The sequence below is a fragment of the Schistocerca cancellata genome, chromosome 9 (assembly GCF_023864275.1).
Source record: "Schistocerca cancellata isolate TAMUIC-IGC-003103 chromosome 9, iqSchCanc2.1, whole genome shotgun sequence".
Classification (NCBI taxonomy): Eukaryota; Metazoa; Arthropoda; class Insecta; order Orthoptera; family Acrididae; genus Schistocerca; species Schistocerca cancellata.
Window position 1 is genome coordinate 231,099,917 of NC_064634.1, and position 13,113 is coordinate 231,113,029.

Consider the following 13,113-nt stretch of genomic DNA (forward strand, 5'->3'; position numbering starts at 1 on the left):
CATGTGATACCCATGTAGTACCCATGTGGTGAGTTGAGAAGTATGCATTTAGATACAGAAGGCAAAACTGTCATAAATCATAAATGGAATGTGCCATTCTGTAAAGAGAGAAACGTTTCTCTAATTAGGAAATAGAACATCAACGGGAGGTCGTCCACCATACTGTGTCACTCGAGTTTAGCGTTATACTGTCATAGGGAACCTATTAAAGCTTTTCTCTACCCACGTTACGATTGCAAGATTCTCCAGCTGACTGGCAAACTGAATTTTTCTGGTACCACAGTAATAGCTTTCAGTGCCGCAGATTCTTAGAGACTAATTAGAGCACGAAAACCGTTCCACTAACTCTTGAAACTAAGGGACAGTCCCTGACCATTTGTTAGTATGACAGTAGCCGGTAAAAAATGCAGAACTTGGAGCAACGTCGTAAAGAGCAGAATTCACTAGTAATAAATAAATGCAGTACAGCGGAAATGAGTCATGGATATTACACTGTGTTACGGTGTGCTGGTCTAGAACTTCTGCAACAAAGGCGGTAGCTCATGGCAATGCTGAGCAAGCAATGCTAATACGCTTCCATAGTTGCAGAATAAGTGAAACTGAAAAAAAAATCAAACAATTGTAAACCAGGCAGTTTGCAACATAAGAACACTATACCAGAGGTTGATTCAGCAACAGGAAAATAAAAATTTACTTTGACAGTAAATTCTTCAACTTTCACAAGTGAATTCGAATGGATATCAAAACACTCACTGCTCATTCATCTTTTATTGCGCTGAAATAAATAAATATGTCAGAGTTAGTAGTTTTATCAATTCCATACAGGTCCAAAAATATGTCGCTCGTTATCGGGATTAGTGATGCATATAAATGCATTTAGCTTGACGTAGTGTAACATTAAGCACGAATACATCCGTAAATTATTTGAAATGTTCGATAATTGCATTTGCTCTGGCAGAAATTACGCTCGCGTCCTGCTGTTGTAATGTGACAAATTCGTGCCCCTCCAACCAGTACTTAACATAACGACCTGTAACTGTGATTTACATACTGTATCCATTCCTGCTGTTTAGAAAAGCATTTTTCTTAATTTATTTGGTTCTTCGTGCCTCGGATACAGAGAGGATATATACACTGAAGAGTCAAAGAAACTGGTACACCTGACTAATATTGTGTAAGCCCTTGGGAGCACGTAGAAGTGCCACAACACGACGTGGCATGGACTCGACTAATGTCTGAAGCAGTGCTGGAGGGAATTGACACCAAGAATCCGGCAGGACTATCCATAAAACCGTAAGAGTGTGAGGAGATGGAGATCTCTTCTGAACAGGGCATTGCAAGGCTTCCTATATATGCTCAATAATATACAATTTTGGGCAGTTTGGTGGCCAGTGGAACTGCTTAAACTCGGAACAGTTCCTGGAGTCACTTTGTAGCGATTCTAGACGTGTGGAATCTCGTATCGTCCTTTTGGAATTACCCAAGTCCGTCGGAATACACAATGAACATCAAGCGACGCAAGTGACCAGACGGTATGGTTACGTACGTGTCACCTGTCAGAGTCGTATTTAAACGTATTGTAGATTGCACGTCACTCCAGCTTCAACGTCTCACACCTTTACAGGGTCTCCACCAGCTTGAAGAGTCCCCAGCTGACATACAGAGTCCATGGATTCATAATGTTGTCTCCATATCCGTAGTGTATGTAGTGTACTGAACTGGGGACCTAGGAACGACGGAGATGCTTCGTCCCCGCCGTAGCCTCGGTGGTACACAATCCCACAAAAGGCTACAGCAGTCCACTCACCCCACCGCCGAGCTACACCGAACCCAGGGTTATTTCCATCCGCTCGATGCAATTTGAAACGAGACTCGTCCGACCGGACAACATGGTTCCAATCATAAACAATCCAGTGTCGGTGCTGAAGGGCCCAGGTGACACGTAAAGCGTTGTCTCGTGTAGTCATGAAGGATACACGAGTAGGCCTTCGGCTCCGAAAGCCCATTTCGATGATGTTTCATTGACACTTGTTTATGTCCGGGCACTGAAATCTGCAGCAGTTTGTAGAAGTGTTGCACTTCTATCACGTTGAGTGATTCTGTTCAGTCGTGTTACAAGGGAACCTCCACATCGCACCCCCCTCAGATTTAGTTATAAGCTGGCACAGTAGATAGGCCTTGAAAAACTGAACACAGATCAATCGAGAAAACAGGAAGAAGCTGTGTGGAACTATGAAAAAAACAAGCAAAATATACAAACTGAGTAGTCCATGTGCAAGATATGCAACATCAAGGCCAATGTGAGCTCAGCCACGCAGTGGTCCCGTGGTTAGCGTGAGCAGCTCCGGAGCCGAAGGTCCTTGGTTCAAGCCTTCCCTCGTGTTTAAAAGTTAAATTTTTTATTTTCAGACAATTATTATCTGTCCGTCCGTCTGTCCGATGCGAGATAACTGCGCCGTAGTATGGGGACGCTACACCTAAACAAACATCGAAACATCCACAAGAAAACCTAAATCAGGCAATGTAGAGGAATCTTTTTACCCATTCGCCAAGTGTATAAGTTAGGTGGGTCGACAACATATTCCTGTCATGTGACGCACATGCCGCCACCAGTGTCGTATAGAATATATCACACGTGTTTTCCTGTGGAGGAATCGGTTGACCTATGACCTGGCGATCAAGTGTTTTCGGTTCCCATTGGAGAGGCACGTCCTTTCGTCTACTATTCGCACGGTTTTGCGGTGCGGTCGCAAAACACAGATACTAAACTTATTACAGTGAACAGAGACGTCAATGAACGAACGGACAGATCACAACAAGGCGAAAATGAAGAAAGTAAACTTTTCACTCGAGGGAAGAGTTGAACCAAGGACTATTCGTTCCGCAGCTGCTCACGCTAAGCACGGGACCACGGCGCTCCTGAGCTTACACTACCCTTGATGTTGCCTATCTTGCCCATGGACTACTCAGTTTGTCTATTTTGGTATTTATTTCGTGGTTCCACACAACTTATTCTTGTTTTCTTGATTGATCTGTGTTCATTTTTTCAAGGCCTATCCACTGTTCCAACTTATAGCTAAATCTGAGGGGGGTTTGATGGGGAGGTTTCCTTGTTAGATCCCATTTTTGCAGGATCTTCTTCTGGCCGCAGCGATGTCGGAGGCTTGATGATTTACCATGTTCTTGATATTGACGGTACACTCATAAAATGGTCGTATGGGAAAATCTCCGCTTCATCCCTACCTCAAAGAAGTTATGTCCCATCGTTCCGGCGCCGACTGTTACATCACGTTCAAACTCACTTAAATCTTGATAACCTGTCATTGTAGCAGTAGTAACCGATCTAACAACTGCGGCAGACACTTGTTGTCTTATGTAGGCGTTGGCGACTCAGGTACCGTATTATGCTTGTTTGCACTTCTCTGTATTTGAATGCGCATGCCTAACCTAGTATCTTTGAAGCTTCGGTGTAATACTCAGAAACTTAGCCGCTGATCTGGACACCGTATTACTAGACGTCTGCAATAAACGCAGTGTTAGTCATGCCTGCAAGTTTCGCTGTTGTATGTTACCTTGATCGGCACCTGTGCTATGTTCTCAATACGCTGGAGGCATCATACGAAGCAAGAACGGTGTTATGTGTAGTTGTGAGTGCATTATGTTGGAGATAAACTGAAGTTGAACGCGGGCAAATTCAAGGTTCCCGTGTGGTGGATACGACCAAAGTCTTTGTAGTCTCAAGAGGTATCGTATCAATGATTTATACCGCCTACAGGTAAAGTGGGAAACATCATCCGATAATTCACAAATGGAATACGTCGATTAATTGGGAGAAGTTTACGAAAGTGTAGTAACAGAGATTAAGTGTGCGATGCTTTCTTGATTCAAATGGCTCTGACTACTAGGGGACTTAACTGCTGACGTCATCAGTCCCCTAGAACTTAGAACTATTTAAACCTAACTAACCTAAGGACATCACACACATCCATGCTCGAGGCAGGATTCGAACCTGCGACCGTACCGGTCGCGCGGTTCCAGACTGAAGCGCTTAGAACAGCTCGGTCACAACGAACGGCAGTGTGTGTTGAGTGATCACAAGAAATCTTTATTGAAGAGGATTGTGACGAAAAACAACAGGACTACAGCTGCGGAAGTTGAAGCGTCCCCTTAGAACAATTGTACAAGACTATGCTTAAACTGACACACAATATTTTTAGCGCAACGCAATCTGAGTATCAAAGATCCCTGCAAAAGAATGGCCCTGACTAACATTAAACTATACCTTTCACAAATAACTTACCTCACAAAAATCTTCATTACTCGAACTACTGCAATACAGCGAGCGCCACTACTGAAAGCTAAATAAAAGATTCAAACTACGGAAGTCACTAACTACTGATAGGGATAGTTAGCAAATGAAAGATTTTAATAGAGAACAAACACTGTATTTACCTTAATAATCATAATATATATAGCAGTTCAATTTCAAAACTTCCGCCATCTCTCTCCCCACATCCACCACTGCTGGCGGCTCACCTCCAACTGCGCAACGCTACGCGCTGTTCACGTCCAGCTGCTGCTGCCTAACACTACAATGGCAGATAACAATGCAAACTAGCCACAGACTGCACACAGCACAGCCAGTGATTTTCGTACAGAGCGCTACGTAACGTTGCCAATAAGAAAATATAAACAGCCTTCTTACATAGAGGAAACATAAACAGCCTACTTACATAGCCCCCATGCTCCCCACAAAAAATTTTACAAAATATTTTTGGGCAGTGGCCAATAATGATTTGATAAAATTTTTCATAATTGTAATTACAATAACAAAGAAATCAAATACACACACTTATTGATACAATGTTGGTCAAAAGCTAAAATTTTCTCACAGTCCATAAAGATAGTCCTGATCATTCATCATAATAGTAATTACAATTTTTTTTTCACGAAGTCTCATTAGTAAAAGAAATTGCATACAGAAGTAGTGGATTTCCATGCAGTCTTGAAGATGTAGTGTTGTCCTTCCAACGGAAAGACAGTGCTGACTCTTGACATGCAGACAGGTAATGGGCCACAACAGAGCAAACCCACAGCAGAGTCATTCGAACTTTTGAAGAATATTGGTAGGTAGTTCATCACAGAGTAGACCCACTGGAGTCCTGGTAGAGATTACGGTATTGGTGGGCCACCAGAGGTGCAGACCCACTGCAGTCCTTGTAGAAATTGTGGACAGGCCCACTGTAGTCCTGGTAGAGATTGTGGTATTGGGGGGCCACCAGAGGTGCAGACCCACTGTAGTCCTTGTAGAGACAGCCAGCAGCCGTCTGTTGTGACTGTGCAGGTGCACAATCACCATTGAAGAGTCTTGCAGATAATATAGCAAGACCATAAACACCATTGAAGGGTCTTGCGGAGAATATAGCAAGTCCATAACCACCACTTGTGCACTCACAAAGTTTTTGGAATTGTCCTTAGAACCAGCAATGCTGTTATCCAGTCCCTTGCTGAATTATTAACACACGTGCAAACACTAACAGTCCCTACTTCTCACATATTGTCCATTACTATGACCAACAGAAACGTGTGCAGTGAAATGTAACGTACAAGTTACTTAATTTGATGAACTGGTGTCAATTACAATATTATAACATGAGAATACAATTACAAAGGTACAAAATACATCATTAAAGAACATAACAATTCAGATAACATTTGTAATACAGGCTATACGCAGTGCGAGCTGGAATTCCTGAATCATTCACCAGTGACCTAAATTCACGTAATAGAAAAACATGGTGCCGAAGCCATAAGACATGCTCTGTAGAGCAATGAAACAAAGTAATTTTATCGAAGCAGTCTTGTTTCACGCTGTTTGCAACATATGGTCGGGTTTACGTCCCAAGGATAAAACGTGGTTGATTTCTGGTGATGATTTGAGCTGCCATAGCGTGGTACACCCTGCACCCCATTGTTTCTCTGTAAGATCAAATTACTGCCAAGTGTTATGTGGCCTGTCTGGTTGATCAGGTCCGTATCGTAGTGCAGTGTTTGCCCCCCAATGGTGATGTACTGCTTTCCACAATGACAGTGCTCCTATCATACATCTCGCATCGACCAGGTCTGGTTTTGTGGATGTTGTTGTTGTTGTTGTTGTTGTTGTTGTGGTGGTGGTCGTCAGTCCTGAGACTGGTTTGATGCAGCTCTCCATGCTACTCTATCCTGCGCAAGCTGCTTCATCTCCCAGTACGTACTGCAGCCTACATCCTTCTGAATCTGCTTAGTATATTCATCGCTTGGTCTCCCTCTACGACTTTTACCCTCCACGCTGCCCTTCAACACTAAACTGGTGATCCCTTGATGCCTCAGAACATGTCCTACCAACCGATCCCTTCTTCTAGTCAAGTTGTGCCACCAACTCCTCTTCTCCCCAATTCTATTCAATACTTCCTCATTAGTTATGTGATCTACCCATGTAATCTTCAGCATTCTTCTGTTTTGTGAATACGAAGATGAGTTTCCGCACCTCCCATGGCCACCACTGCCACTGGATCTCAGTATCACTGATACTTTATGGTCTACTTTCGAGAGGAGGATGCATGAAGACTCCTTCATCATTACCTGAACTTTCCTCCACTTTGCACGAGGAATGGTATAAGTGGTGTGTTTTTGGTGTTTACACACTTTTTTCTTCCCCTATATATTTTTCAGAAGTCGGCAGCAGTCAGTTAAGTAACACGGATATAAAAAATACGATTTAACGGGAGATTCTTGGTCGTCTTAAGTTATCTGCTCCCGGAGTCAAGGTTTCTACTTCACGATGGCATTTCACCTTCTGAACAAACTGAACATGTCGATATACTAATTTCCGGAAAATAAACTGAAGAGCATAGTTTTGTGTGAAGTAGTGCCGGCCAATGTGGCCGGGTGGTTCTAGGCGCTACAGTTTGGAACCGCGCGACCGCTACGGTCGAAGGTTCGAATCTTGCCTTGGGCATGGATGTGTGTGATGTCCCTAGGTTACTTCGGTTTAAGTAGTTCTAAGTTCTAGGGGACTGATGACCTCAGAAGTTAAGTCCCATAGAGCTCAGAGCCATTTGAACCATTTTTTTTTTTTTTTGTGAAGTTTTAATCACGTAAACTTTCCAATCACCAAAACTTTTCAAGATGTACCCTGTTAAAACAATACGGTCTACACAGTGTTTCATGAACGGATACCACGTAACATCGTCCACGGTGATCCATCATTTTACTGTTACATTAAGATTGGTCAACCCCATGGCACTTTTCAAGGAAGGAAGACAAGAGCTTAGCATTCTGCCTGGAGGATGTCATTAAAGATACAGTACGATGCTGGGTAGGAGGCTGAAATCAACCGTGCTCTTTCCGAAGTAACAGGCCAACATTCGCTTTTAGCGGTTTTGGGAGAAAGCAGGTGTTCTAATTCGGGATGGACAAAGAGAATTCGCACACAGTTCATCTAGAATTCAGCTTGAATCCGTAAACGCTTCGCCGGCTACGTGGGTGTTCTCTCACAGAATAGAAGGGCTCTGTGGTGTTAAAAGTTACATCATTTCGAACTTTCAATTCCTTAGTCAACCACAACCATACAGACATAGTGATGTCTTCTTGATTACAACCCGAAGAAGCTTCAGGACGATACTGTTACTCGACCCGTAACTGGAAAAAATTTACTCAGTGTAAGCTCCGAGTACATCTGTGGATTGAAAGAGGATTGACAAAATTATAGGCGAATGGTAGTAGTACTTATGATTTACTATACCTCAACACAGAGAGAGTACATTCCTCGCAGTGTTAATCATTATCATGTATATTAGTGCACAACCGTTTACTTTGCTCCGTTTTCTTTTTTCCTTGTATTACTGAACTGTGTCCTTACTCTGTGACTAGTTTCTACTTGCTGGATCAACTCATCCGCAATGGAGGTGTAGTTTAGAACAGATCCTTTCCCCCAGTCCCACGGGAAAAATCAGAAATATTTTGAAAAGTGGAGAGAGCAAACGCCGATGCCTGTGAAGTCAGATTGTTCCTACTTTGAAGACAACTAAAAATAACTGGACACGTTATGGAAATACCTAAGTTTGCAACATCAGTCGATTTCCATTTGAGTTACACCCTGTACTCAACATTTTCTGATAGTGTGCAAGAACAACCATGTAGTAAACTGCTCCTTCAGTGCTACTCAGTTGATGCACATTGAAATGATAGGGCGCAAGAATGCAGCTCATGGTGAATAACAATCGCACACTAAATATGGACGACGGCTAGTTTACTTAACGCGAAGAATGAGCACGCCGAAGCCTATATACAGTACGTAATATTGCCCTACACGAACGCTAATGACAGTGATCGAAACGATACAGATATGTGCCATTTCGTAACAGATTATAAGGAGGCAAAGTTTACATCCACTAGGAATTTGCTTACAATACCACTGGGGGATTCCCATCGTTCAGTGGCTGAATGGGGGAGTTACAATGACCTATATCTTGATTATGATGCCATCTCTCTCGACTTTCTTTCAAAGCTTCGGGAACTACACCTACTCTCTTTACGAAGAGTGAATCTCTTTAATTCTAATGACACATACGTGCTCTGATTTATACTGCAGTCCTATTGCGGTTGCACGATGGTTGTATTTCTTTTCGCACAAGAAAGGCTTTACTTAGCTGAGCGTGACTGTAAAGGAGTACCTCTCCTTTGGTACTACCCATTTGCCCATTATTCGCCCTTTTTTCATTTTTAATGAACATATCCAAAACAAGCCGACATACTCGCAAAATCCTTCGATTACAAACTGCAATTATCTGCGTTTCGTAACAGCCTCACTGTAGACACTGATGAATGCAGAACAGCAGTAGTAGTCGCTGCAACGTCTGCCAAAAATTTGGAACTAATATCCGAAAATTCGACAGGAAATTCATAAATGAGAAATGTACAATACCGTAGTCACGGAAGACTTCCTCAGCAGACTGTAGTTTAGTGAAACTCTGTCAAGTTACACAAACAGACTATAGTTTAGTGAATCTCTGCCAAGTGGCATACAAATCGTGTGAACACGGTGCTAACTGGAATCAGAACAAATCCGCTAACTAAACCGTTTCCTTACCATACCCGTACAGTAGTTACCAACATAGTACATGCTCCTTCCAACCCAGCCATAAACTCAAAAGACGTTATGGAGAAACTGAGTGAGTTCGAAAGAGAAGCTACGCCAACCTCGATTGAAATGCCGAGTAATTATTACGGGCAAAATATGTAATACAGCAGTCAGCTAACCACAACAACAAGGAGGGTTCCACCAAATGCACCTATCTGCACCTGCTGAACCCAGCTAGGAGGTTACGTTAGGGCCGGCCGAAGTGGCCTTTGCGGTTAAAGGCGCTGCCGTCTGGAACCGCAAGACCGCTACGGTCGCAGGTTCGAATCCTGCCTCGGGCATGGATGTTTGTGATGTCCTTAGGTTAGTTAGGTTTAACTAGTTCTAAGTTCTAGGGGACTAATGACCTCAGCAGTTGAGTCCCATAGTGCTCAGAGCCATTTGAACCATTTTTTGTTACGTTAGGTAAACATTTGTCTCCAGGGCACACTAACCACATCAGATTAGCTGGGCGATACTCGTGGGTGAGTCACATCCACAGTAGTGAATAAGCGCCAGTGATAACAACTGCGGGTACGTTGTGTTCGATACTCGCTGCCCCTTCTCTGCTTCTAATATCTCACGACGTAGCTGACATCTCTGTGACTAGGACGTGGTTTTCGGGCTTTGCTGAGGATTTTAATGTGACAGACAGCACTATGATACTTAGTATTTGCCCATTGGACTTTTTTCCTACACCAACAACGACGACAGCCTGGCCTGTGCAGGAGATAGTATTCATAAACTACATTTTTTTCAGTCTGCTCTGATTAAGTATTTTACCCTGGATTTGAAAACAGTTCGCCAGGTACCATTGACCGAAAACCTGATCCATGTAAGGGCCAATATGTGAATCATATGGCATGGGAGAAGAGTGTCGCACATGGGATTAACAGTAGGACACAGCGGCGTATGTACCACGCTTACTGTTTCGTACTCTCAAGCGACGTCGTCTTACAAAGCGATGAATAAGTGTCACGAGGAACCGTGTAGTGGTGGCCATTAAGAAGGAGCAGAAAATGTCCTGATATAGGGAGACTAACATAACAGTTCCATGGTTTCTATTGAAGCTCTTCTGGTTGACCTTGTCGACGACTGGAGGCGCAGGCTTCCTTAGGTCTAGTCAGGTCGTATAAATCACTGATGTACGTATTCAGCTTTAATTGCGGCTTCACTAGTTATTCACATTCGACCTCCATTTATTAATAACTTGTATGAAAACGGTTGTAGCTACTGGACTGTTGCTTTTCACGCTTTCGTTTCAATTTTCATCAAATGAAGCTGTAAAGGTTACTACCATGATTACACGCCATATGAACACGAAAGAACTACGAAAAGCCATAAACGCTGTCTTCTTGACAGAAAAAGATCACTTCCTCCCGTACATCTTCTCAAGTCGTTGAGATAAGCTTCTGGTGAGCCAAAATATCCGGACGTCTACAAATAGCGGAAGTGAATGAGAATGGCCCTCCGAAGGCCAAACGAGTGTCCAAGAAGATGGTCGCTATATGAGCTTGGCATTAATTTTTTATACATAGCATGTCACAGAAATAAAATGGGGAAGTAGTTATAACCCTTAGTTTCATTAACTGGATCACTTGTCTTATGAGTATACTATCTTCGTCCAGATCTCTAATAGCTTGTTTAGCGGTTATATGTTCCACATTTTCACACAGTGAAATATCTCAGACCCACGAGAACACAGCAAGTGTTCTAACGCGAATTTCTTAAATTTTTGCTTGTTGGAAGAGGAGTTATAACAAGCGAATACGTGTCTCAGATCATCCACATGTTGTATATTCTACCGTTCATGAAAAACGGTCAAAGTTTTCGAGGTAATTTGTGTACGTTTTAGCTAGTCAACATTGTGGAACCGATGGCCCGGTGGATAGCGTCGTCGCTCGACACTCTCTCGCCTCATGTTCGAAATGCTAATGTTATTCTTATTTTTGTTCTTCATTTGTTTATCCCTGTCCGTAGAACATAGCAACGCGTTTTACAATGTGTACTTAAATTAACGTTGCCCATGGTGCTGTTGATACATACCCTGATTACTAGTTGCAGCAAGGTTACATTGTCACCTTCGGAATATCGTACACGTGATTTATAAAGCACCTACTTGTGGCACATTGCCATTTGACCATTGAAAACTAGGAGGTACATTCACAGAAATTATTATGTAATATTAAGTTGGTGAGTAAGTTTGTGGCGGTCTTATTTTGAATTTTGGTTCTCCGTTTAGTATGAGTTTATTTACTGACTGACATTTTTGTTTGTTGCTCACTGTTTGAATTTACATATTGTTAGTTTTCATTAGGAAATATTTTGTGGAGCTTTGAGAGCTAGGAAATGGAGTGGAAATAGGAAATCTCGTAGCATTTCCGAAAATATCTTCTGCCTGAGCTGTACAGAGGAGTGAAAACAGCGTAGGCGACCAGAAATATTTGTGCCCTGTATGGGGATAATTCCACAGAACAGAGCACAGCAAAAGAACGGTTCTATCATTCTGACGAGTATCGTTTTGACATAAGTTACCCTCCAAATTCACGAATAGCCTCAAGGTTTTTAAGACGCTCGCTTAAACGCATTAACCTACAACAATCCACGTCAGTGTACTCGGAAACTGGCAAATATGATGAACTGTGATCATTCCACTATCATTCAACATTTGCACGAAATGGAGAAGGTTCAAAAATCAAGTGCGGAGATACCGTATGCTCGAATCCGAAATCACAAAACGTATCAACGGCTGGAAGGAAGTGCGTCTCTCCCTACTTGCCTCGTGAATAACACTGACCATTAGTATCCTGTATCGTTACTGGGGACTATAGTTAATGTATTTATGGTAACATTAGGAAAAGAGAGGGATAGTTGAACCTAAACAAAGCAGCAACTCCACGTACTAAGACGTTGCGCGCATCCTCAAACGATAGTGTTATGCATAAGGTTGAACAGCAGCTGTGTGGTCTACTACAAATTTCTTCCATGAGGTGAAACCAACACCGCTAACACTTATTGTCAAAACCTGAAAACTCTTGCAGAATTAGTCCAAGAGCAACGACCAGGTACAGAGCATGAAGTGAAGCTACTCCACGATAGAGCCCGCCCGCATTCTGCTACACTGACAAAAAACGCTATACAGGAGTTGGGTTGGGAAGTCATTCCGCTACCACCTTATTCACCAGATCTCGCGCCTTTGGATTTTCATCTTTTCCTCCTCTACCGAACAACGTTGAAGGAAATTCCTTTGCGGACGAAAATGCACTCCGAACATGGCTCGCCGACTTCTTCGCCTCAAATCCACGTGGTTTATACAGTTGCATATTCGTAAAGTTACCGCAGCGGTTGCGGACTGTTGTAAGGGATGAAGGAGAGGACCCCCCCCCCCTTTCAACTTATGGAAAAAACGCTACGAACTTATGCACTCACAATAGACATGTGAGTATAGTATTTTCTTTTGAAATTGTAATATTCTTGTATTTCATTCTTATATTCTTAATTGATGCATTGCCTTGGATGATTGCGGTCGTAGAAACGTGGAAATATAGAATTTCAGATCACCACTAGCATCGCGTGAAGACAGTTTAGCCGCAGCTACATTTATTCGTATGAATCTCATTTGAGAAGGAAACGTCGTTAAGTTAGTTCATTTAAGAGGAGTGGGGGGGGAGGTGCTCAAGGGTCCAAACCGCTTGGTCATTGGTCACTTGTTCCTCCTGATAAACATTTCCACAAGGGAAAGAAGTAAACAAAACACACATACAACACAACACTGGAAGGAAGGAAGAAAACCACAAGAACGAAGGAGAGGCAAAAGCACTTAAGGAACAAAAGACGACAAGAAAACAACAGAGAGCCGCAAGAAACAGAATAGATTGAAACAAGAAAGGAGATTACCGTGGCTGGCCGACCACAAGAATAAAAACGAGAAGCCAGCCACTGGTCACTAATCT